General features: G+C 40.7%; 1 long non-coding RNA gene across 1 annotated transcript; it reads right to left on the reverse strand.

Moving 5' to 3' along the window:
• Positions 1 to 7,458: 7,458 nt before the first annotated feature.
• On the reverse strand, positions 7,459 to 11,930 carry LOC142172886 (uncharacterized). Its single transcript, XR_012701980.1, has 5 exons — positions 11,651 to 11,930; positions 11,400 to 11,470; positions 9,809 to 9,863; positions 9,175 to 9,276; positions 7,459 to 7,770 (listed from the first exon to the last, which is right to left on the reverse strand). It is a non-coding gene; the product is annotated as an uncharacterized LOC142172886 (long non-coding RNA).
• Positions 11,931 to 22,308: the final 10,378 nt, after the last annotated feature.

Raw genomic sequence — 22,308 nt, forward strand, 5'->3', positions numbered from 1 at the left:
TTCTCCCGGGATAACAGAATTACTTATCCGGATTTCTGGTTCGCAGACTGTAATACAGAGTCATTTTTTTCCTCGATTCGAGATTAAAATTGGTGACTTGGGACACCCTAAATCTCCCAAGTGGCGACTCTGAAATAAACAAACAAATCCCGTTTTGATTGTCCTTTAATTGGAAAAAACTCCTTCACCCCTCGCGGGGCGGAAAAAGGAGGTGTGACAAAAGATATGAAATAGGAAATAAAGGATAGAGGAGACGCCAGGGCCTACGGACGCCTGCAGGTCTATCTTAGATCTCCGCGTGGATTGAAGGTAGCCACCCAAATGCTATAGTCCAAGAGTTGCTCCGGAATCTGCACATAGTGTAGAGTGTAGCATCAGCATAACCGACCCCATGTGCTGGTAAGTGCCTAGCCTAACCTCGACGAAGTAGTGACGAGGCTAGGACCAGACTACCAAATAACCTGTGCAGTTATATAATATACAACGGAAAATAAAATAGAAATAAACAAGTAAGGATGGGAGGGGGTACATGTTGCGGGGGTACGATCACTTTGTGTCAACAATTATTGCGGCGCGCAACCTAATCCCAATATATATAAAAACACTATTATGGTGTGCAACTCAATCCAAATATATCATTGTTGCGGCGTGCAACCTGATCCAAATATATCATTGTTGCGGCGTGCAACCCGATCCAAATATATCATTGTTGCGGCATGCAACTCGATCCAAATATATCATTTTTGCGGTGTGCAACCCGATCCACATATATAGTCAACAACAATCATAGCAAGAGTCCCGACAAGGGATCAATAAAGAACTACACTATCCCGGCAAGGGAATCGATAGTATAAGTAACATCATCCCGACAAGGGAGAAACAACTATAACCAAACTTGTTCCAACATCTAACTACCTCAACTAATACCAATACTCAGTCATAAGTAATCTCCACGAGAATAATCACGATCCTTGCTCAATACAGAGAATCATCAACTTAAGCATCTGTAGTATTATTTAAGAACACAATAATTTACAATTCAAGACTCACGGTCATGCTCGACACCAACGTATAGATACTCGTCACCATGCATATATGTGGTACTCAACAAGAAACAAGTAGCAAATAGGACACAACTCCTAATCCCTCAAGCTAAGATTAGATCAAACATTTACCTCGAACTTCCACGGTCAACTCAAGCCTCAAACACCACTTTTACTTTTGAATTCGGCTCCAAATCAATTGTATCTAGACATAATCGACTTAATAACATCAATAAATGCTAAACAACCCAATTCCAATTCTTAATTATAGCTTTCCCATCATTCTTTCCAAAAAGTCAAAAATTGACCCCGGACTCGCTTGGTCATAATAGAAGGTTCAAACCAAAACCCGATCACCCATTCACCCACAAGTCCGATATAATTAGTTCCAAAATTTGACCCCAAAACGAGGTCTAAATCACAATTATACAAAAAGCCCTAACTTTACCCAAATCCCTAATTTTTTACCCTTAAGAACATGATTTAAGCCTAGAAATCTAATGGGTGTTAATGGAAATTGAAGAAAATGAGTCTAAGATTACATACCTATGAATTGGTGGTGAAATCCTCTTTCAAACATCGCCCAATTTGGAGTTTGGAAGAAGAAGTTATAAAATTTTGATTAAATCCCGATTTGGCTTCTATTTTAAAATCACTGGACAGGCCTTCATCGCGTTCGCGATAGGCCTGTCGCATTCGCGAAGAGTTGGGCCTAAGTGACCTTCACGTTCGCGACATTGGGCTCGCGTTCGCGAAGCTTTGACTCCTCGAACCTTCGCGGAGCTTTGACTCCTCGAACCTTCGCGTTTGCGGGCCAATGGCCACGTTTGCATAGCACAAAATTCCCTTCCCCCTCCCCAGGCCCAAAGGCCTTCGCGTTCGCGATAGCAGGTCCGCGTTTTCGAAGGGAAACACCCCTAAGGCTTTGTGTTCGCGTCCTGTGTCTCGCGTTCGTGTAGAAGGAGATTTCCTTCAGCATGACTAACCCTTCGCGTTCGCGAGAGTCCTTCCGCGAACGGGAAGAAAAACACCCCAGCACACTAGAAAACTAAAAACCTACAATCTTTTCCAAGTTCAAAACCTTCTGAAACCCATCCGAAACTCACTCGACCCCTTGGGGCTCCAAACCAAACATGTACACTAACTCAAAAACATCATACGAACTTATCAGTGCGATCAAATCGCTAAAATAACTTCTTATACAATGAATTTAGCATAGCAATCTAAGAAAATCTAAAAAAAATTCAAAGTAGGAATTTTCACATCTACGGGTCCGAATCACCTCAAACGACTTCCGTTTCTTACCAAATTTCACAGACTCATCTTATTTCACATATAAGACCTGTACCGGTCTCCAGAACCAGAATATGGCCCGATACTATCAAATTCTAAATGCATTTCTTTTCCAAAACTCATTGAAATTTCCAGAAAACAATTTTCTTTAAAAATTCATTTCTCGGGCTTAGGACATCGGAATTCGATTCCGGGCATACGCCCAAGTCCCATATTTTTCCACGGACCCTCCAAGATCGTCAAATCACGGGTCCGAGTCTGTTTATCCAAAATATTGACCGAAGTCAACTTAAATACATTTTAAATCAAAATTTCAACATTTTTACATAATAGCTTTCTGGCTACGTGCCCGGACTGCGCATGCAAATCGAGGTGATACTGAAAGAGGTCTTTAAGGCCTCGGAACGCAGAATTCATTTTAAAAACAACTGATGACCTTTTGGGTCATCACATTCTCCACCTCTAAAATAATTGTTCGTCCTCGAACGGACATAAGAAGGAAGTACCCGATTCGGGAAAAAGATGGGGATAACGCCTCTGCATATCGGACTCGAACTCCTAGGTTGATGTCTTAGCAGGCTAACCTCTCCACTGAACACGAATAGAAGGAAAACTCTTCGATCTCAACTAACGAACCTGCCGATCTAGAATAGCTACCGGCTCCTCCTCATAAGACAAGTCCTTGTCCAAGTGGACAGTGCTGAAATCTAATACGTGGGATGGATCGCCGTGATACTTCCGAAGCATGGACACATGAAACACTGGATGCACGGCTGACAAGCTCGACGGCAATGCAAGTCTATAAGCCACCTCTCCCACTTGATCAAGAATCTCAAACGGGCCAATGAACCTATGGCTAAGCTTTCCCTTCTTCCTAAATCTCATCATGCCCGTCATAGGCGACACTCGAAGCAATACCCGCTCACCGACCATGAAAGCCAAATCTCGAACCTTGCGGCCGGCATAGCTCTTTTGCTTGGACTGAGCTATACGAAGCCTATCCTGAATAATCGTGACCTTGTCCAAGGCATCCTGAACCAGATCCGTACCCAACAACCGAGTCTCTCTTGGCTCAAACAATCCAACCGGAGACCGACACCGCCTACCATATAAAGCTTCATAAGGTGTCATATGAATACTCGACTGGTAGCTGTTGTTGTAGCCAAACTCTGCTTAAGGCAAAAACTAATCCCACGAGCCTCCAAAGTCGATGACACAAGCTCGGAGCATATCCTCCAAAATCTGAATAGTCCGCTCAGACTGCCCGTCCATCTGAGGATGAAATGTTGTGCTCAACTCAACCCATGTGCCCAACTCTCGCTGAACTGCTCTCCAAAAATGCGAGGTAAACCGCGTACCTCTGTCCGAAATAATAGACTCGGGCACACCATGAAGACGAACAATCTCCCAGATATAGATCTCAGCTAACCTCTTGGAAGAATAAGAGACTACCACAGGAATGAAATGCGCTTACTTGGTCAGCCTATCAACAATAACCCATACTGCATCGAACTTCCTCTAAGTCCAACAACAAAGTCCATAGTGATCTGCTCCCACTTCCACTCAGGAATCTCCATCATTTAGAACAAACCACTAGGCCTCTGATGCGCATACTTAACCTGCTGACAATTCAAACATCGAGCCACATATGCAACGATATCCTTCTTCATTCTCCACCACCAATAATGCTGCCGCAAATCCTGATACATCTTCGCGGCGCCCGGATGAAGAGTACCAGGAGCTATGGGCCTCCTCTAAAATCAACTCTCGAATACCATCCACATTAGGCACACAAACTCGATCCCGCAATCTCAAAACTCCATCATCACCTAAGGTAACCTGCTTGGCACCTCCATGCTGCACCATATCTATGAGGATACACAAATGAGGATCATCATACTGCCGACCTCGAATACGCTCCAATAATGAAGAACGAGCGACGGTGCAAGCTAACATACGGCTGGGCTCAGAACCATCCAACCTCACGAACTGATTGGCCAAGGCTTGAATATCCAAAGCAAGCGGCCTCTCACCGATCGGAATATAGGCGAGACTGCCCATACTGGCTGACTTCCTACTTAAAGCATCGGCCACCATGTTGGTCTTTCCCGGATGATATAAATGGTGATATCATAGTCCTTTAACAACTCCAACCACCTTCTCTACCTCAAATTCAACTCTTTTTGCTTGAACAAATACTGCAGACTCTTGTGATCCCTGAACACCTCACATGCCACACCATACAGATAATACCTCCAAATCTTCAACGCGTGAACAATGGCTGCCAACTCCAAATCATGAACTGGATAGTTCTTCTCATGAATCTTCAACTGCTGTGAAGCATAGGCAATGACCTTGCCATCCTGCATCAACACCACACCAAGTCCAATACGAGACTCATCACAATAAATTGTATAAGGCCCTGAACCCGTGGGCAAAACTAACACTGGTGCCGTAGTCAGTGCGGTCTTGAGTTTCTGAAAGCTCGCCTCACACTCGTCCGACCATTTGACCTAGACACCCTTCTGGGTCAAACTGGTCATCGGGGCTACGATAGATGAAAACCCCTCCATAAACCGATGATAGTAGCCTACCAATCCCAAGAAACTCCGAATCTCTGTAGCTAATGCTGGTCTAGGCCAGTTCTTGACTGCCTTAATCTTCTTCGAATCAACCTGAATACCTTTTGCGGATACAACATGACTCAGGAATGCAACTGAACTCAGCCAGAACGCACACTTCAAAAATTTAACATACAACTGACTATCCCTCAAAGTCTAAAGAACCACTCTAAGGTGATGTTTGTGCTCCTCCCGGCTGCGGGAATATATTAAGATATCATCAATGAAGACTATCACGAACGAATCCAAGTAAGGCCTGAACACTCGGTTCATCAAATCCATAAAAGTTGATGAGGCATTTGTCAACCTGAATGATATCACTAAGAACTCATAATGCCCGTACCGAGTGTGAAAAACTGTCTTAGGGACATCAGATGCCCTAATCCTCAACTGATGGTAGCCAGATCTCAAGTCAATTTTCGAAAATACCTTGGCACCCTGAAGCTGATCAAACAATCATCAATCCTCGACAATTGATACTTATTCTTGATTGTAACCTTGTTCAATTGTTGGTAATCAATACACATTCTCATCGATCCATCCTTCTTCTTAACAAACAACACCGACGCACCCCAAGGAGAGACACTAGGTCTAATGAAACCCTTATCAAGCAAGTCTTGCAACTACTCCTTCAACTCTTTCAACTCAAGTGGGGCCATACGATACGGCGGAATAGAAATGGGCTGAGTGCCCGGAGCCAAATCAATGCAGAAATTAATATCCCTGTTGGGTGGCATACCCGGTAGGTCTGAAGAAAATACCTCAGGGAACTCACAAATAACAGGCATAGAATCAATAGAAGGAACCTCGGCACTAGAATCACGAACATATGCCAAATAGGCCAAACACACCTTCTCAACCATACACCGAGCCTTCACATAAGAGATAACACTACAAGTAGAATAACCAGGAGTCACTCTCCACTCTAAACGAGGTAAACCCGGCAAGGCTAAGGTCACAATCTTGGCATGACAGTTCAAGATAGCGTGATAAGGTGATAATCAGTCCAGCCCCAATATGACATCGAAATCAACCATGTCCAGAAGCAACAAATCTATACGAGTCTCAAGACCCCCAATCACAACTATACAAGAGCGATGGACTTGATCTACCATAATAGAATCACCCATCGGTGTAGACACATTTACAGGGACACTCAAGGAATCACTAGGCATGACCAGATACGGTGCAAAATAAGATGACACATAGGAGTATGTAGACCCTAGATCAAATAAAACTGAAGCATCTTGACCACAAACTAGAACAGTACCTGTGATAATTACGTTGGAAGCCTTAGCCTCAGGCCTAGCTGGAAGACCATAACATCGGGGCTAGGCCCTACCACTCTGGACTACATCTCTAGGACGGCCTGCAGCTGGATGGCCTCCACCTCTAGCGATCTGAACTCCACCTCTAGCACCTCTACCTCTACCTCTACCTCTAGCACCTCTACCCCCACCTCTAGCTGGCTGGGGCGAGCTGTGGAACACATGGTGCCTAAAACATAGCACGGGAACCCTGCTGCTGCGACTGAATACCCACCAATCTTGGACAAGCCCTCCTAATATGACCATACTCACCACACTCGACACATCCACCTAAGTGTTGCAACTAAGGAAACTGAGATTGACCCTGGCGACCTGAATGACTACCCCGAAAACTCTGGAGCGGCGGTGCACTGATAGGAGCTAGCGGTGCACTATAGGACTGCTGATTAGAATACTGCACGTGAGAACCACGACCACCTAAAGTGCCATAAGAAACCTGAAGTGCTGACTGAAAGGGCCTAGGAGGATGGCCTCTGCCATACGAATCCTTACCTCCAAACGAGGCACCACTGAATCTGCCTGAATGACGAGGCCTCTTGTCCGACCCATGACCAGCTCCCTGTGATAGAACCATCTCAACTCTCCTGGCCACATTGGCCGCCTGCTGGAAAGAGATCTCACTCCCGGCCTCCCTAGCCATCTAAAGACGAATCGGCTGAATAAGTCCGTCAATGTACCTCCTCACCCTCTCTCTCTCGGGGGGAAGTATGATAAGAGTATGACGAGCCAAGTCGATGAATCTAGTCTCACTACAAAAAAATGCTAAATTTACATAGGTTTTATTTACATATTGCGGGGGTCAGAAACCTCCGCAATTTTCTGTGACAGCGAATTTTCAAAACCCCTGCAATAACGTTCGCCGCAATCAATTTGTGGGGGTTTTATGGGAGACCGCCGTTATCATATAACGGCAGGTATTTCCGGCGGTTTAACCTCCACAATTTATTAGTTTGATTTTTAAGAACACACGTTTAAAAAATATTGCAACAGTCAAAACCCCCACAATAGTTTTATTTAACCCCTACAAATTTAAACACAATATTAGTTTACATTAAATTGCGGTAGTTATAACCTCCGCTATTCATTGATTTTTTTATGTTTTTTGGCAACGGTTATACTCATAACTAATCTGATTTCAACTATGTTAATATAATGAAGCATCATCAGATTATATAGAATCAAGTAACATCAATATATTAATAAACCATAAAATACATTAAAGTAAATTATCATTAGTCTCAAAAATTTGCTTTAAACACAATTACTCCATCCACTAAACACAAAACATAAGTATTATAGTTAGTCTTAAAACTAACTTTAAACAGAACATCTACTCTAATTATTATGGACAAAAGATCTCCTTTGACGATTCAATCGAGTAAGATACATTTGCAGGCAACTTCAATGGTTTTCGTTAGGATTACTTCCACCAGATGATCTTCTTCCATCCATGGGTGAAATGGATCCTCTAGCCGCATCACCTGACTAAAAAAATCAAAATAAAATATAATTAACCTAAAGTTTTGATGACTGTAGAGAAAAGGGTTGCCATTAATTTCTTGAAATGAAACACCAGATGATAATTGTGAATCCATCAAATTAAAGCCTTTTTCTTTAGCATAAAAAACAAGAAGCAAATCTGAAGGGATAAGTGAGGGATGATCAACAAAAGGAAGTAAACCAGTAGTGGAAACAGAAGGCAGCATTGTGAGAATTTGCTGTGGAGGGAGTACAATTTTAGCATGTTTCTTAACGTCAAATTACACAGAAATAGAAATAGGATGTTGAAATCAGTGCTCTTTTGCGATTATGAAAGCCTCAGCCCTCATATTTTTTTACTATGCAAAATTAGACAATCACAGCTCCGAACACAAAAACAAAGCCTGAAAAGCACGACTACGAAAACATAGTGGCTGGCTTTGGTCTTCATACAAAAGAGACAATATGCACATTTCTTTTCTTAATGTCATCAGCTTTCACGTCACAGTTCTAGTCTTGTAGTGCACAAATACAAAGTTGGCATGGGTTGAAATTAAAGTTTCTCTCCAATTCCTAGCATTTCACCCTTGTCTTCTTTTAGTACATTACAACACTATGACTGAAAAAGAAAAAGCAATTCTAATCTTGTCATTTCTCTTCATATGGACCCCACCCCCCCCCCCCTCAGAATGAAACTTCATCTCAATAGGCCCTAGATACTTTAATTTAAAGCTACCATTGCAAATTTAAAAACCACTTGAAACTAAAATTTGGAGTATCGTCTAGTTTTAATAAGCTACTCATTAAGCCTTGGGATACGACCCTTTAGAACAACATGAAAGATAAAAAATGTACATTTGATGAGAATTCATGTGTAGATATCGGAGTAATCAATTACTCACTATGGTAGATAAATTCAAAGTCATGAACTTTACCAGAAAATTAATGCACGACTAGTACAGTGGTAATCATAAAAATGCTACGAGTACTAACTACACAAACTTAAAATGTGCAGTTATTTAATTTGTTGGTTGGAAAATAAAATCTAGTACCCAGATAATGTCGTGTAGCTCTAAAGTAATGTAGAATGATAATTAACTTAGCCAATATTACTGATATCAGTTAGCACGCTCAGCAGAAGCAAAAAAATTAGCTAGTTCAGGGATACAACTTTTCTGCACTTTGATAGTGTAGCAATACAGAAACAAAAATTTGATTTCTCAAACTACAACTTGATTAAATTTACCCAATGTATTAGTAATCACATACAAGGACTATACTCTAAGCAGCTACTCGATTATTTTATCCATTGGGAGTCAGATTCCATATTAATGAAGTTATTCGTCTAGAGCATCTGTCTTATCAGGTACTAAATGATTGCAAATTTGATGGAAGAAATTAAAAACTTACGCATATCTCTTTTGACGCCTCATTAACATATGATCCATCTTCATTCCTATGTGTAGCGAGATAAAGTTGTCCTTGTCCAGGCTTTTGTCCAATCTCAGCCATCTATAAATGAAAAAGTTAAAGTCGCATTAACTTAACTAACTAAGAATAGTTTCTAGTTCAATTAAAGTATTCAAAATGTATCAATACCATATCAGCCCTTTTTCTGGAGTTAGGTTTGGAGCCACCGATATGTGAAATAATTTGTTTCTTCCGGATTTTAGGCTTAGAGATGTCATTTATTAGAGAAATTATAATTTATATGACAGCTTATAAATGAACAAAGGGTTGAGGAATGGCTTTGCTAATCAAATGATCGTATACTATCTCTCTAGTCTACCACTTCCCAAAACCACATTTAGGACACGAACATTTTATTCTATCTCCTATAGAAGCATTCTTAAATGCAAAATTTAGAAATTGATTCAAACCAAGTAAATACTTTGTTGTATTTCTAGGCATTCCAATCCAAGATTTATCCATTGGAAGGTATTGATATGGAACCTTTCAGAAGTGATCCACTTATAAGGATTTCTCTGAGCAAGAGTGTTTACTGTGCCTACAATATTTCCATGAGAAAGGATGATTTAGTAACCTTTCAGAAGTGATCCACCGATAAGGATTTCTCTGAGCAAGAGTGTTTATTGTACCTACAATATTTCCATGAGAAAGGATGATTTAGTAACCTATCAACGCAATAACATTATAAAATTTTGTAAGAATTGCGACGTGAACAAGGCCGGAAACTTGTTACATGCGTGTTTAATTAGTACAACAGGCTCAAGCGATTGTCATTTTAATATTTGACTTGTGTTTAAACCTAAGACTGGATTTTCTTGAAAAAAGTAAGCAACTCAGCCCTATGTCAGTGTTAGAAGAAACTGAATCTTCTGATGTGGAATCCCAAGATCTTAAAAGTAAGTACTAGTACTATTGTTATGACAACAACAATCTTCAATATAGAATATATTATAAATATACATCTTAACTCTAACTACTTTTATGTTAACAAAAAACAAAACAAGAATGTGTCAAGCCAAAGAAGTTACAAGTAGAATTTTCAACCACATCAGTTTCTAAATCAGAGGAAACGAGCCCTGAGTCTCAGTACATTAATTACAAGAAAGCAATACAACAATCAAGACAACTCCTTTTTGACTGTGTGAAGAAAAGAAACCTGGAAAGGAATTTATAAATCTGGAAAGGAAAAAAAATAATATTCAACCCTATGAAGAAAACTAAAACCTATTTATACTTTAGTTGTGCTCTTTGAACAGTCCTAATTAGGTATTGAGTCTTCTTTGAAGGTATTGACAGATATCATTCCAGTTAGGCAACCACACAAGAAGTCTATATATTGAGATGTCAGATAAGGAATTTATTCAAAGTGTTGGTCAGGTGTTGGTTAAGTATCCAATGCCACAGGTTATTAAAGGTACTTTTGGATGATAAGAGTAACAGTAAGTCAATCCCGTTTATGGGAACCTTTCTTTTTTTGCTTTGTGGTTTCTCAAAGTTTTACATGGTTGCAACAGAGGATAAGTCAGATTGGAGGACTGATGAAGAATTTGCAAGAGAGATGTTAGCTGGAATAAACCCTGTCTGCATTTCTGCCCTTAAAGTAATCTAAAACTTCCACTTTTCCCTTTACAATTCTTTCTTGTCTATATGCAAAACAAGGAAAAAGGAACCATACATTAGTAACCTTAGGTCCAACTTTTAAAAGAACTTCATATTATCTCTATCTCTCATCACTATGTATGAATCTGAAATTACTTATTTTTAGGGGAAAAATGATGAACTGACACTCTTTTTCTGCAGAAGTTCCCTCCGACTAGTAAGCTGGACCCGAAAGTCTACGGTGACCAATCTAGCAAACTAACCAGAGAACAACTACAAAATCAGTTAGATGGACTCACTGTAGAAGAGGTTTTATGAGTAGATTTTACAATGCTTTGATATATGTGTTTTTAACTAAATTGGACATGCATCTGATAAATTTGTAACTTACTAGGCGATCAATGCAAATCAGCTTTTAAACAATACACACACTATTGACTCAAATTCAGAGCACAGTCAGTGGAATAGTCGAGGCCCTCCCACATTGGACAGGACATCGACGATAACAACAACAACAACAACAAACCCGGTGTAATACCTAATGCCAAAGGAGAAAGAGGACTTACATTTCGATTTCAACAAATAGTGTTATATCCTTCTTCAAAATACATAGATTCTACCAAATTTCGGCTACTTTCTGTTGAGAATCGAAAAAACATCAAGATGAAAGAAAGAGAAAAAATCAATAAAGGGAACACATATTAACAGATAAAATAAACTTAAAACCCACATGCATGAAGAAAGAAAGACCAAAAAGCAAAATCAAAGGATTAATAGATATGAATTTGTATGAAAGAGCAAAATCAAATCAGCTTACATCCAATTGATTAATAAGATGAGGAACTGAAGAAAAGCAGAGAGCTTGAAATGAAGAAGAAATGGAATCAGAGCTTGATTAACCAAAACCAACAATGGAATCTAATTGATTAACATTTTGGTTAAAGGTTTAATTTGGTGGGTGAGGTCTGTTAGGTATAGAATCCAGCAGAGGGCACGTTTTGGTCAAAGTGACACAATTTAATTTGGGGTTTCTGAAAATGTTAGAGGGGTTTGGGAAAAAAGAGAGGAAAATATTATGGTTAGTGGACGCTATTTTTTTTAAGGGTTGCGGAGGTTAAGGACCGCCTCAAATGTAATATATTTGCGGGGTTAAATAAACCCCCTCAATTTGATATAAATTGTGGAGGTTATGGTAACCCTCGCAATAAAATCTCCGCAAATTTAGCGTTTTTTTGTAGTATCTCATTCTGGGTAACAGCCATAGAACCCTGGTGGAGGTGCTCAAACTGCGTCCGATAGGCCTCTCTCTGAGTAATGGGGAGAAACTTCTCCAGAAATAGCTGAGTAAACTGCTCCCAAGTCAAGGCTGGTAATCCGACTGGTCTAGCCAAGCAATAGTCTCTCCACCAAGTTTTGGCGGATCCCGACAAGCGAAAGGTAGCAAAATCGACCCCATTGGTCTCAACTATCCCCATGTTCTTGAGAACCTCATGACAACTATCTAGATAATCCTGGGGATCCTCAGAAGATGCACCGCTGAAAGTTGTAGTGAAGAGCTTGGTGAACCTATCCAACCTCCACAAAGCATCGACAAACATAGCTGTTCCATCACTGGTCTGAGCTACCACTCCCGGCTGAACTGCTCCAATTGGCTGAACTGCTGGAGACTGAAACTGGGGAGCTGCCTGCTCTGGAGTGCGAGTAGCAGGAGTCTGGACTCCTCCTCCAGCCTGAGAGACAGCTTGGGCTATGGGAAGCAAGCCTGCTCGGGTGACACTCTCCTTAAGGCCCATTAGACATACTAGAGCATCCTGGAGTACTATAGTAGCAATAAACCCCTCTTGGACCTGAGCTGGGCCCACCATAACTGCTTGGCCAGAACCTCATCATCAAAGTCAACCTGAGGCTCCGCCGTTAGTGCTGCTACTATGGGCTAAGCTCTTCCCCTACCTCGGCCTCTAGCACGGCCTCGGCCTCGCCCTCTACCCCTCGTGGGAGCTGTTGTTGGGGGCTCGGGCTGCTCCTACGACAGGAAGGAATGAATGTGAAGTTTTTCCTAACTCTGTAGTCTCTGTGATAAATACAGACGTCTCCATACCAATCCCTCAGACTCTACTAAGCTTGTCTGTGAACTGTGAGACCCATGTAACCTAGAGCTCTGATACCAACTTGTCACGACCCGAATTTTCCACCCTCGGGAGTCGTGAGGGTGCCTACTGATGTGACTAAACAAGCGAGTTATTGAACAGATTACCTTTATCTATTTTTATACCTTTTAACATTTGTATAGTAATAACGTGAAAAGAGCGGAAATTTCAATAATGCGGAAGAAATATAGTGAAATATCTGAAATATGAATCTAATACAACCGTTTAAGCCTTAATCACTCAAAACTGGTGTCACAGTACCTAGACGGTCTAAGAGTGCTAAATACAATGTCTGAAAATAAAAGATGCACTATTTCTGAATCAAATATATGAAACAGGAAATAAAGGATAGAGGAGACGCCAGGGCCTGCGAACACCTACAGGTCTACCTTGGATCTCCGCGTGAACTGAAGGTAGCCCCCCAAATGCTATGGTCCAAGAGCTGCTCCGGAATCTGCACATAGAGCAGAGTGTAGCATCAGCACAACCGACCCCATGTGCTGGTAAGTGCCTAGCCTAACCTCGACGAAGTAGTGATGAAGCTAGGACCAGACTACTAAATAACCTGTGCAGTTATATAATATACAGTGGAAAATAAAATAGAAATAAACAAGTAAGGATAGGAGGGGGTACATGCAGCGGGGGTATATCAATGTCAATAGTAAATCCAGAGTAACAGCATAAGAACAGCTCAGATCTCACCGCAAAACAATAAGATACCCTTACCCAATCTATAAACACTTTGTATCAATAATTGTTGTGGTGCGCAACCCGATCCCGATATATATAACAACATTGTTGCGGCGTGCAACCCGATCCACATATAATATTGTTGCGGCGTGCAACCCAATCCAAATATATCATTTTTCCAGTGTGCAACCTGATCCAAATATATCATTGTTGCGGCGTGCAACCCGATCCAAATATATCATTGTTGTGGCGTGCAACCTGATCCACATATACAGTCAACAACAATCATAGCAAGAGTCCCGGCAAGGGATCAATAAAGAACTACACTATCCCGGCAAGGGAATCGACAGTATAAGTAACATCATCCCAGCAAGGGAGAACAGCTATAACCAAACTTGTTCCAACATCTAACTACCTCAACTAACACCAATACATAGTCATAAGTAATCTCCACGAGAATAATCACGATCCTTGCTCAATACAGAGAATCATCAACTTAAGCATCCATAGTATTATTTAAGAACACAATAAATTACAATTCAAGACTCACGGTCATGCTCGACACTAACGTTTAGATATTCGTCACCATGCGTATACGTCGTACTCAACAAGAAACAAGTAGCAAATAGGACACAACTCCTAATTCCTCAAGCTAAGGTTAGACCAAACACTTGCCTCAAACTTCCACGGCAAACTCAAGCCTCAAACACCACTTTTCCTTTTGAATTCGGCTCCAAATCAGTTGTATCTAGACATAATCGACTTAATAACATTAATAAACGCTAAACAATCAAATTCCAATGCTTAATTATAGCTTTTCCATCATTCTTTCCAAAAAGTCAAAAATTGACCTCGGGCCCGCTTGGTCAAAACACGAGGTTCGGACAAAAACCCGATCACCCATTCACCCACAAGCCCGAATATATAATTAATTCCAAAATTCGACCCCAAAACGAGGTCTAAATCACAATTATACAAAAAGCCCTAACTTTACCCAAATCCCTAATTTTCTACCCTTAAGAACATGATTTAAGCCTAGAAATCTAATGGGTGTTAATAGAAATTGAAGAAAATGAGTCTAAGATTACATACCTATGTATTGGTGGTGAAATCCTCTTTCAAATATCGCCCAATTTGGAGTTTGGAAGAAGAAGTTATAAAATTTTGATTAAATCACGATATGGATTCTGTTTTAAAATCACTGGACAGTCCTTCATCGCGTTCGCGATAGGCCTGTCGCGTTCGCGAAGAGTTGGGTCTAAGTGAAATTCGCGTTCGTGACATTGGGCTTGTGTTCACAGAGCTTTGACTCCTCGAGCCTTTGCGTTTGCGGGCCAGTAGTCGCGTTCGCGTAGCACAAAATTCCCTTCCCCCTCCCCAGGCCCAAAGGCCTTCGCGTTCGCGATAGCAGGTCCGCGTACACGAAGGGAAACACCCCCAAGGCTTCGCATTCGCTTAGAAGGGGATTTCCTTCAGCCTGACTAACCCTTCGCATTCACGAGAGTCCTTCCACGAACGCGAAGAAGAACACCCCAGCACATTAGAAAACTGAAAACCTGCAATCTTTTCTAAGTTCAAAACCTTCCGAAACTCACCCAAGCCCTCGAGACTCCAAACCAAACATGTACACTAATTCAAAAACATCATACGAACTTATCCGTGCGATCAAATCGCCAAAATAACCTCTTAAACAATGAATTTAGCATAGAAATCTAAGAAAATCTTAAAAAATTTTAAAGTAGTAATTTTCACAACTACGGGTCTGAATCACCTCAAACGACTTCCGTTTCTTACCAAATTTCATAGACTCATCTTATTTCACATATAAGACTTGTACCGGGATTCGAAACTAGAATACAAGCCCGATACTATCAAATTCTAAATGCGTTTCGTTTCCAAAACTCATAGAAATTTCCAGAAAATAAATATTTTTTAAAAATTCATTTCTCGGGCTTGGGACCTTGGAATTCAATTCCGGGCATATGCCCAAGTCTCATATTTTTCCACGGACCCTCCGAGATTGTCAAATCACGGGTCCTGGTCCGTTTACCCAAAATGTTGACCGACGTCAACTTAAATCCATTTTAAAGTCAAAATTCATCATTTTTCACAGATTTTCACATAATAACTTTCCGGCTACATGCCCGAACTGCGCATGCAAATTGAGGTGATGCCGAAAGAGGTTTTTGAGGCCTCGGAATGCAAAATTTACTTTTAAAACAAGTGATGACCTTTTGGGTCATCACAGAATCTTAGAAGGATGAAAAATGCATTCAAAAAGAATAAAATGGAATATGATTCTCCACCTCTGATACTTTCAGGTGAGGAAATTTGGTAGAGGGTCCATAACTTCAATAAAGTTACTGAAGCTCCACCTTATAGATTCCTGGGATACAGTGTTACTCATAATTGGACAAAACAGAATATATTTTGGGAGTTGCCTTATTGGAATGATAATCTTCTCTGTCATAAACTTGATGTCATGCATATTGAGAAGAATTATTTTGACAATTTGTTCAACACAATGATGGATATTAAAGGTAAGACAAAGGATTACCCGAAGGCTAGAATGGACTTACAAAAATATTGCAGGCGGCCTGAATTATACTTGCAGACAGCAAACAATGGTAAGATATTCAAGCCCAAAGCAAGTTACACATTCACTTTGGAGGAAAGACGACAAATTTGTGATTGGGTAACAAAATTGAAGATGCCTGATGGTTATGCGTCGAATCTTGGGAAAAAAGTTGATATGGAGGTAGGGAAGTTGAGCCATTTGAAAAGTCATGTCTGTCATGTTTTCATGGAGACCTTAGTGCCTATTGCATTTTGTGGTTTGTTTGAAAGCATCTGGAAACCCATCACAGAGATTAGTTTGTTTTTCAAAGACTTGTGTTCTTCTACATTAAGGGAAGAAAACCTACTCCGGATGGATCAGAACATTCGTGTAACTTCTAGTAAGATGGAAAAGATATTTCCATGTGGGTTTTTTGATGTGATGGAACACCTTCCAATCCACCTTGTACACGAGGCACGACTTGGAGGGTCTGTTCAATGCAGATGGATGTATCCCTTTAAGAGGTAATATTATAAGTTTGATGTAATTTTCTGTTTTATTTGAATGTTCTTGGCTAACCTGAAATTATGTAGGACAATTGGAAAATGCAAACAATTTGTTACGCAGATGAATATGATTGAAGGATCTATATGTGAAGCTTATCTTGCAAAGGAAACTGCTCATTTTTGTTCTTATTATTTTGAGAGTAATGTGATATGTGCTAGGAATAGGCCCAATAGGTACACGGTCGAATGTGTGTATGATCCATTAATCCACCTATGCCCATATTCAATCAACCAGGCCAATGTTCTAAGGATGTTAGAAAGAGAAGTTTGAGTGATATGGAGTACAAGTCAGCTACACTTCATGTGTTGCTAAATTGTCCCGAAGTTGTACCATTTCTCAAGTAAGTATTGATTTAGTAGTTATCAAAATATAAAATTTACTGTGATTACATCTCAATGCAACTACTAAAAATATTTGATGTGTCACAGTCACTTCGTGGGTCAATTTGGCCATGATGCTGTATATACGACATTTGATACGTGGTTCAAACAATTTGTAAGTTTATCCTTAAAATATTCTAACACTATGTAGGTAACAATGTTTGGAAGTTATGCTAACTTATGAATTTTTTTAACAATATGTAGGTAAATGATCCAAATAATGGTGTAAATCAATTTTTGAAAGATATATCTTGGGACCTGGGCTTGAGGTCACAACAATGTCTAAGTATGTTGTGAATGGTTATAAGTTTCATACAAAGGATTGCTCTAAAAATAAAAATAGCAACAACAGTGGGGTGTGGTTTCAAGGTGGTGATGGCAACCAAGTTGGAGATATTGATTATTATGGTGTGCTCAAAGAAATAATAAAACTAGAATATACAGGTTGGCCATTTAGGAAATTGATACTCTTTAGATGCAAGTGGTTTGACCCAAATCCAACAAGAGGTATAAGAGTACATAATCAATTCATCATAATTGAGGTTAATCATACAAGGGAGTATGATCGCTATGATCCTTTCATAATTGCACATAATGTTAGGCAAGTGTATTATGCTCCTTATCCATTGCAGTAGAATAAGTCTGATTGGTGGGTTGTAATCAAAACTAAGCCTGTAGGTAGGGTTGAAGTCGAGAATGTTTTAGATGTTGCATATCAAAACGATATCTCCAGTGTTCACCAAATAGTGGACGAACTTTTAGAAAATGATTTGGAACATCCTGAATACATATTAGAAGAAGTTGATATAAATGAAGTAAGAATTATAGAAAACGAGGAAGAAGAATCAACTGATGAAGCTCAAACTAGTGAGGAAGAAGAAATCTCTAACGAGGAACAATACGTCGATGAGCTTTAAAAAGTTGGTTTCTTTAATAACTCTCGGTTATAGCTAGTTACTTTATATGTTTCAATCTAAATATGTATTATATTATGCAGATGACAGGCAAGGGTCGAGGTAACTATGACCCTACTGGTTCTCGGGGTCGAGAAAAGGCCAGGATACCAAAGAGGAGGGTAGAAGATAATACTCAATCTTTTCCACCATCTTCAGAGATGCCTATGTCTATGTCTTTTCCTCCACCCCAGGGCTATTCTGAGCTGCCACAGCATCACGAGCCCTACACCTTCGTGCAGACACCAGGTTTTTCATCACAAGGGCATAGGACTATACATCGGACATATAGTCCACCTGCCTCACGACCACGTGGATCGCAGCCATCTGCATCGCATGGATCGCATTGATCCATGTAACATCCACATGGATCACAGTCATCAGTGTCACAGCCACTCAGGTCACATCAATCAGTATCACAGCCACTTGCGGTCCATCCAGCTATGTCGCAGTCACAGGGATCGCAGCCATCTTCATCGGGGACTCCATAAATTTCAGGCCTTTGCCTGCGAGATACTATCTCTGACTCCCATACACCTTCCACATATGTATCTGATATACATGCTTCAGACGGTGATGCTGATGATGACGAGAAGGTGTATTATGATCAATATGGCAGGATCATCATAGTCCCTGAGGGTGATGGGTAAGAGTTATTTGTTATTTTTACGTTTATTGTTTTGTACAGTTTTTACTAAGATATTAATGTGTTTTTTATTAAATTGCAGGATCATCCCGAGTAATATTACTACGAGGATAATCACCAAAGTAACCAGAAAGCTTTATGATGGCCTTTATGCAACTAGGAGTGAATTCTCATTCTCACCGAAGGAGCAAATTTTCAATCAATTTAAGGTATAAATGTTCCTTTAAGCAGTATAATTATTTATATTTATGATATTTCTATATAATATTTAACTTTTGAAATACAGAGCAAGTGTGTATGGGAACACCGCTATAGCACGGAAGTGGCTGCAAATTTTCATCTCAAAGCTCGCAAGCGGTTGTCGCATAGTTTCTCCAAAGCTAGAAAGTTGAACTAGAAGCCTGACTGGTTGCTTCAGAATTTATGGGAGGATTTGCAAAGGCAATGGCTTACCGCAAAGTTCTTAGAGAAGAACTAAAAAGGAAAGAAAGCTCGCGCATCTGAGAAGGGAGGATCCTTGCACACTGGAGGTGTGATCATCCTAGGGACAATAAAAAGAAGAATGGTACGTAATCGCTTAATTTATTTTAATTTTCAAAGTATATCTATTCTGTTTATTAACTAAAATTTATGAGTTTTCAGGAAAAGAAGTTGGGGAGTCCGATTAACCAAGATGAGCTATTCAAGGAGACTCATATTGTAAAGAAGAAGAAAGAGACGGATCAAGAAAGGTGGGTCGAGGGTCGAGCCTCGACTATACATGTAAGTTTTCACTTTTCATTAAGTATTTTGATTTACTTTTATATAAATTTTGAAATACTAATTCAATGTAATTTTTCTTATAGGGTCGCTTCAGAGCTGAAGTGGAGGAATTCATATGCAGTCAGCCACCTAGTGAGTCGGGCGAGCCAATCTAACCTTCAGACGAGGATGCTGAAAGAATGTGGACGGAGGATGCTGGCGGTCCAAAATGGGGGAAGGTATACGGGCTTCCTACTAAGAAATTCCATCGTTATAAGTGTGGAATGCAAGGAATACGGACTTCCTCACAAGCCAAGCAACTTGATGGGGAGAGCCTCTCCGCTATGCGGGAGACTGTGACAAAGCTCACATCCGAGCTAGAAACGGCCAAGGAAAGAGAAAAAACTTATAGATGCTCAGTACATTGGCATGCAAGCTCAGTGCTAGGGCATTCAAGAGAAGCTCAAATCTCTCCTAGCATCTGGAGGTTTTCCGATTCCCCGGTTTCGTGAGTCATCGCTAGAGGCTCGACTTCCCCGTGCTCGTTCCTCTCGTCCTCCTCGTGCTCGTTCCTCCCGTCCTCCCCGTGATTGTTCTTCCTATCCTCGACAAGTAGACCTTTATGGATACCGTCTTGGTGATGAAAGTTCATCAGACGGTGATGATAATGATGTACAAAATACTCCTTGACTTTTATACACTTTGAACTAGACAAATAGAAACGATTTTCGAATGGGCTTGTAATAAGAGTTAACTTAGTTTGTTATCTTAATGTGTTAGTTCTATTAAACTTTATACTTTGTTGGTTTTAATGTTGTTGTTGTGTTGTTGTTGTTGTTGTTATTGTGTTGTTGTTGTGTTGTTTGTTGTTGGTTGTCACGACCCGGATTTCCCACTCTCGGGAGTTGTGATGGCGCCTACTAATATAAGCTAGGCAAGCCAATCCTTTAAACTAATTACTTCATTATCCATTTATTTATTTTTACAAACGTAAAGCGATAACGTAAAAATTGCGAAAATTTAAATTAAGCAGAAGAAAACAATAAAATATCTTAAATTTGTATCTATTTTAACTACTTAAGACTTAATCACCCAAAACCTGCTGTCACAGTACCACAGACGGTCTAAGACTGCTAAATACAAGGTCTGAAAATAAAAGACACACTGTTTCTGAAGCAGAAAGATGAAACAGGAAATAAAATATAGAGGAGACACCAGGGCCTGCGAACGCCTGCAGGTCTACCTTGGATCTTCGCGTGGACTGAAGGTAGCCTCCAAACTATGATCCAAGAGTTGCTCCAGGATCTGCACATAGTGCAGAGTGTAGTATCAGTACAACCGACCCCATATGCTGGAAAATGCCTAGCCTAACCTCAGCGAAGTAGTGACGAGGCTAGGACCAGACTACCAAGTAAACCTGTGCAGTTATATAATATACAGCGGAAAGTAAAGCAGGAATAAACAAGTAAAGAGGGGTGGGGAACACATGCTTCAGGGAATAGCAAGTAAAAACAGAATATCAAGAGATTTTTAAGGCCTCGAAATGCAAAATTTTATTTTAAAACAAGTTATGACCTTTTGGGTCATCACATGCTCTACCTCTAAAATAATCGTTCGTCCTCGAACGGATAGAAGAAGGAAGTACTTGAGTCGGGGAAAAGATGGAGATAACGACTCCGCATATCAAACTCGGACTCCCAGGTCGATGCCTCGGTGGGCTAACCTCTCCACTGAACACGAACAGAAGGAAAATTCTTCCATCTTAACCGACGAATCTGCCGGTCTAGAATAGCTACCGGCTCATCCTCATAAGACAAGTCCTTGTCCAACTGGACAGTGCTGAAATATGACACGTGGGATGGATCGCCGTGATATCTCTGGAGCATGGACACATGAAACACTGAATGCACGACTGATAAGCTCGGCGACAATGCAAGTCTGTAAGCCACCTCTCCCACTCGATCAAGAATCTCAAACTGGCCAATGAACCTAGGGCTAAGCTTGCCCTTCTTCCCAAATCTCATCACGCCCTTCATAGGTGACACTCGAAGAAATACCCGCTCACCGACCATGAATGCCAAATCATGAACCTTATGGTCAGCATAACTCTTTTGCCTGGACTGAGCTGTACGAAGCCTATCTTGAATGATCCTGACCTTGTCCAAGGCATTCTGAACCAGTTCCGTACCCAACAACTAAGCCTCTTCTGGCTCAAACCATCCAACCGGAGACCGACACCGCCTACCATATAAAGCCTCATGAGGAGCCATATGAATACTCGACTGGTAGCTGTTGTTGTAGGCAAACTCTGCTAAAGGCAAAACCTGATCCCACGAGCCTCCAAAGTCGATGACACAAGCTCGGAGCATATCCTCCAAAATCTGAATAGTCTGCTCGGACTACCCGTCCGTCTGAGGATGAAATGATGTGCTCAACTCAACCTGTGTGCCCAACTCTCACTGAACTGCTCCAGAAATACGAGGTAAACTGTGTACCTCAATCCAAAATAATAGACTCGGGCACACAATGAAGATAAAGAATCTCCCGAATATAGATCTCAACTAAACTCTCGGAAGAATAGGAGACTACCACAGGAATGAAATGCGCTGACTTGGTCAGCCTATCAACAATAACCCATACTGCATCGAACTTCCTCTGAGTCTGTGGGAGTCCAACAACAATGTCGATAGTGATCCGCTCCCACTTCCACTCAGGAATCTCAATCTTCTGGAACAAACCACCATGCCTCTAATGCTCATACTTAACCTGCTAACAATTCAAACACCGAGCCACA

This window comes from Nicotiana tabacum, chromosome 18, assembly GCF_000715075.1.
Source record: "Nicotiana tabacum cultivar K326 chromosome 18, ASM71507v2, whole genome shotgun sequence".
NCBI classification, from domain to species: Eukaryota; Viridiplantae; Streptophyta; class Magnoliopsida; order Solanales; family Solanaceae; genus Nicotiana; species Nicotiana tabacum.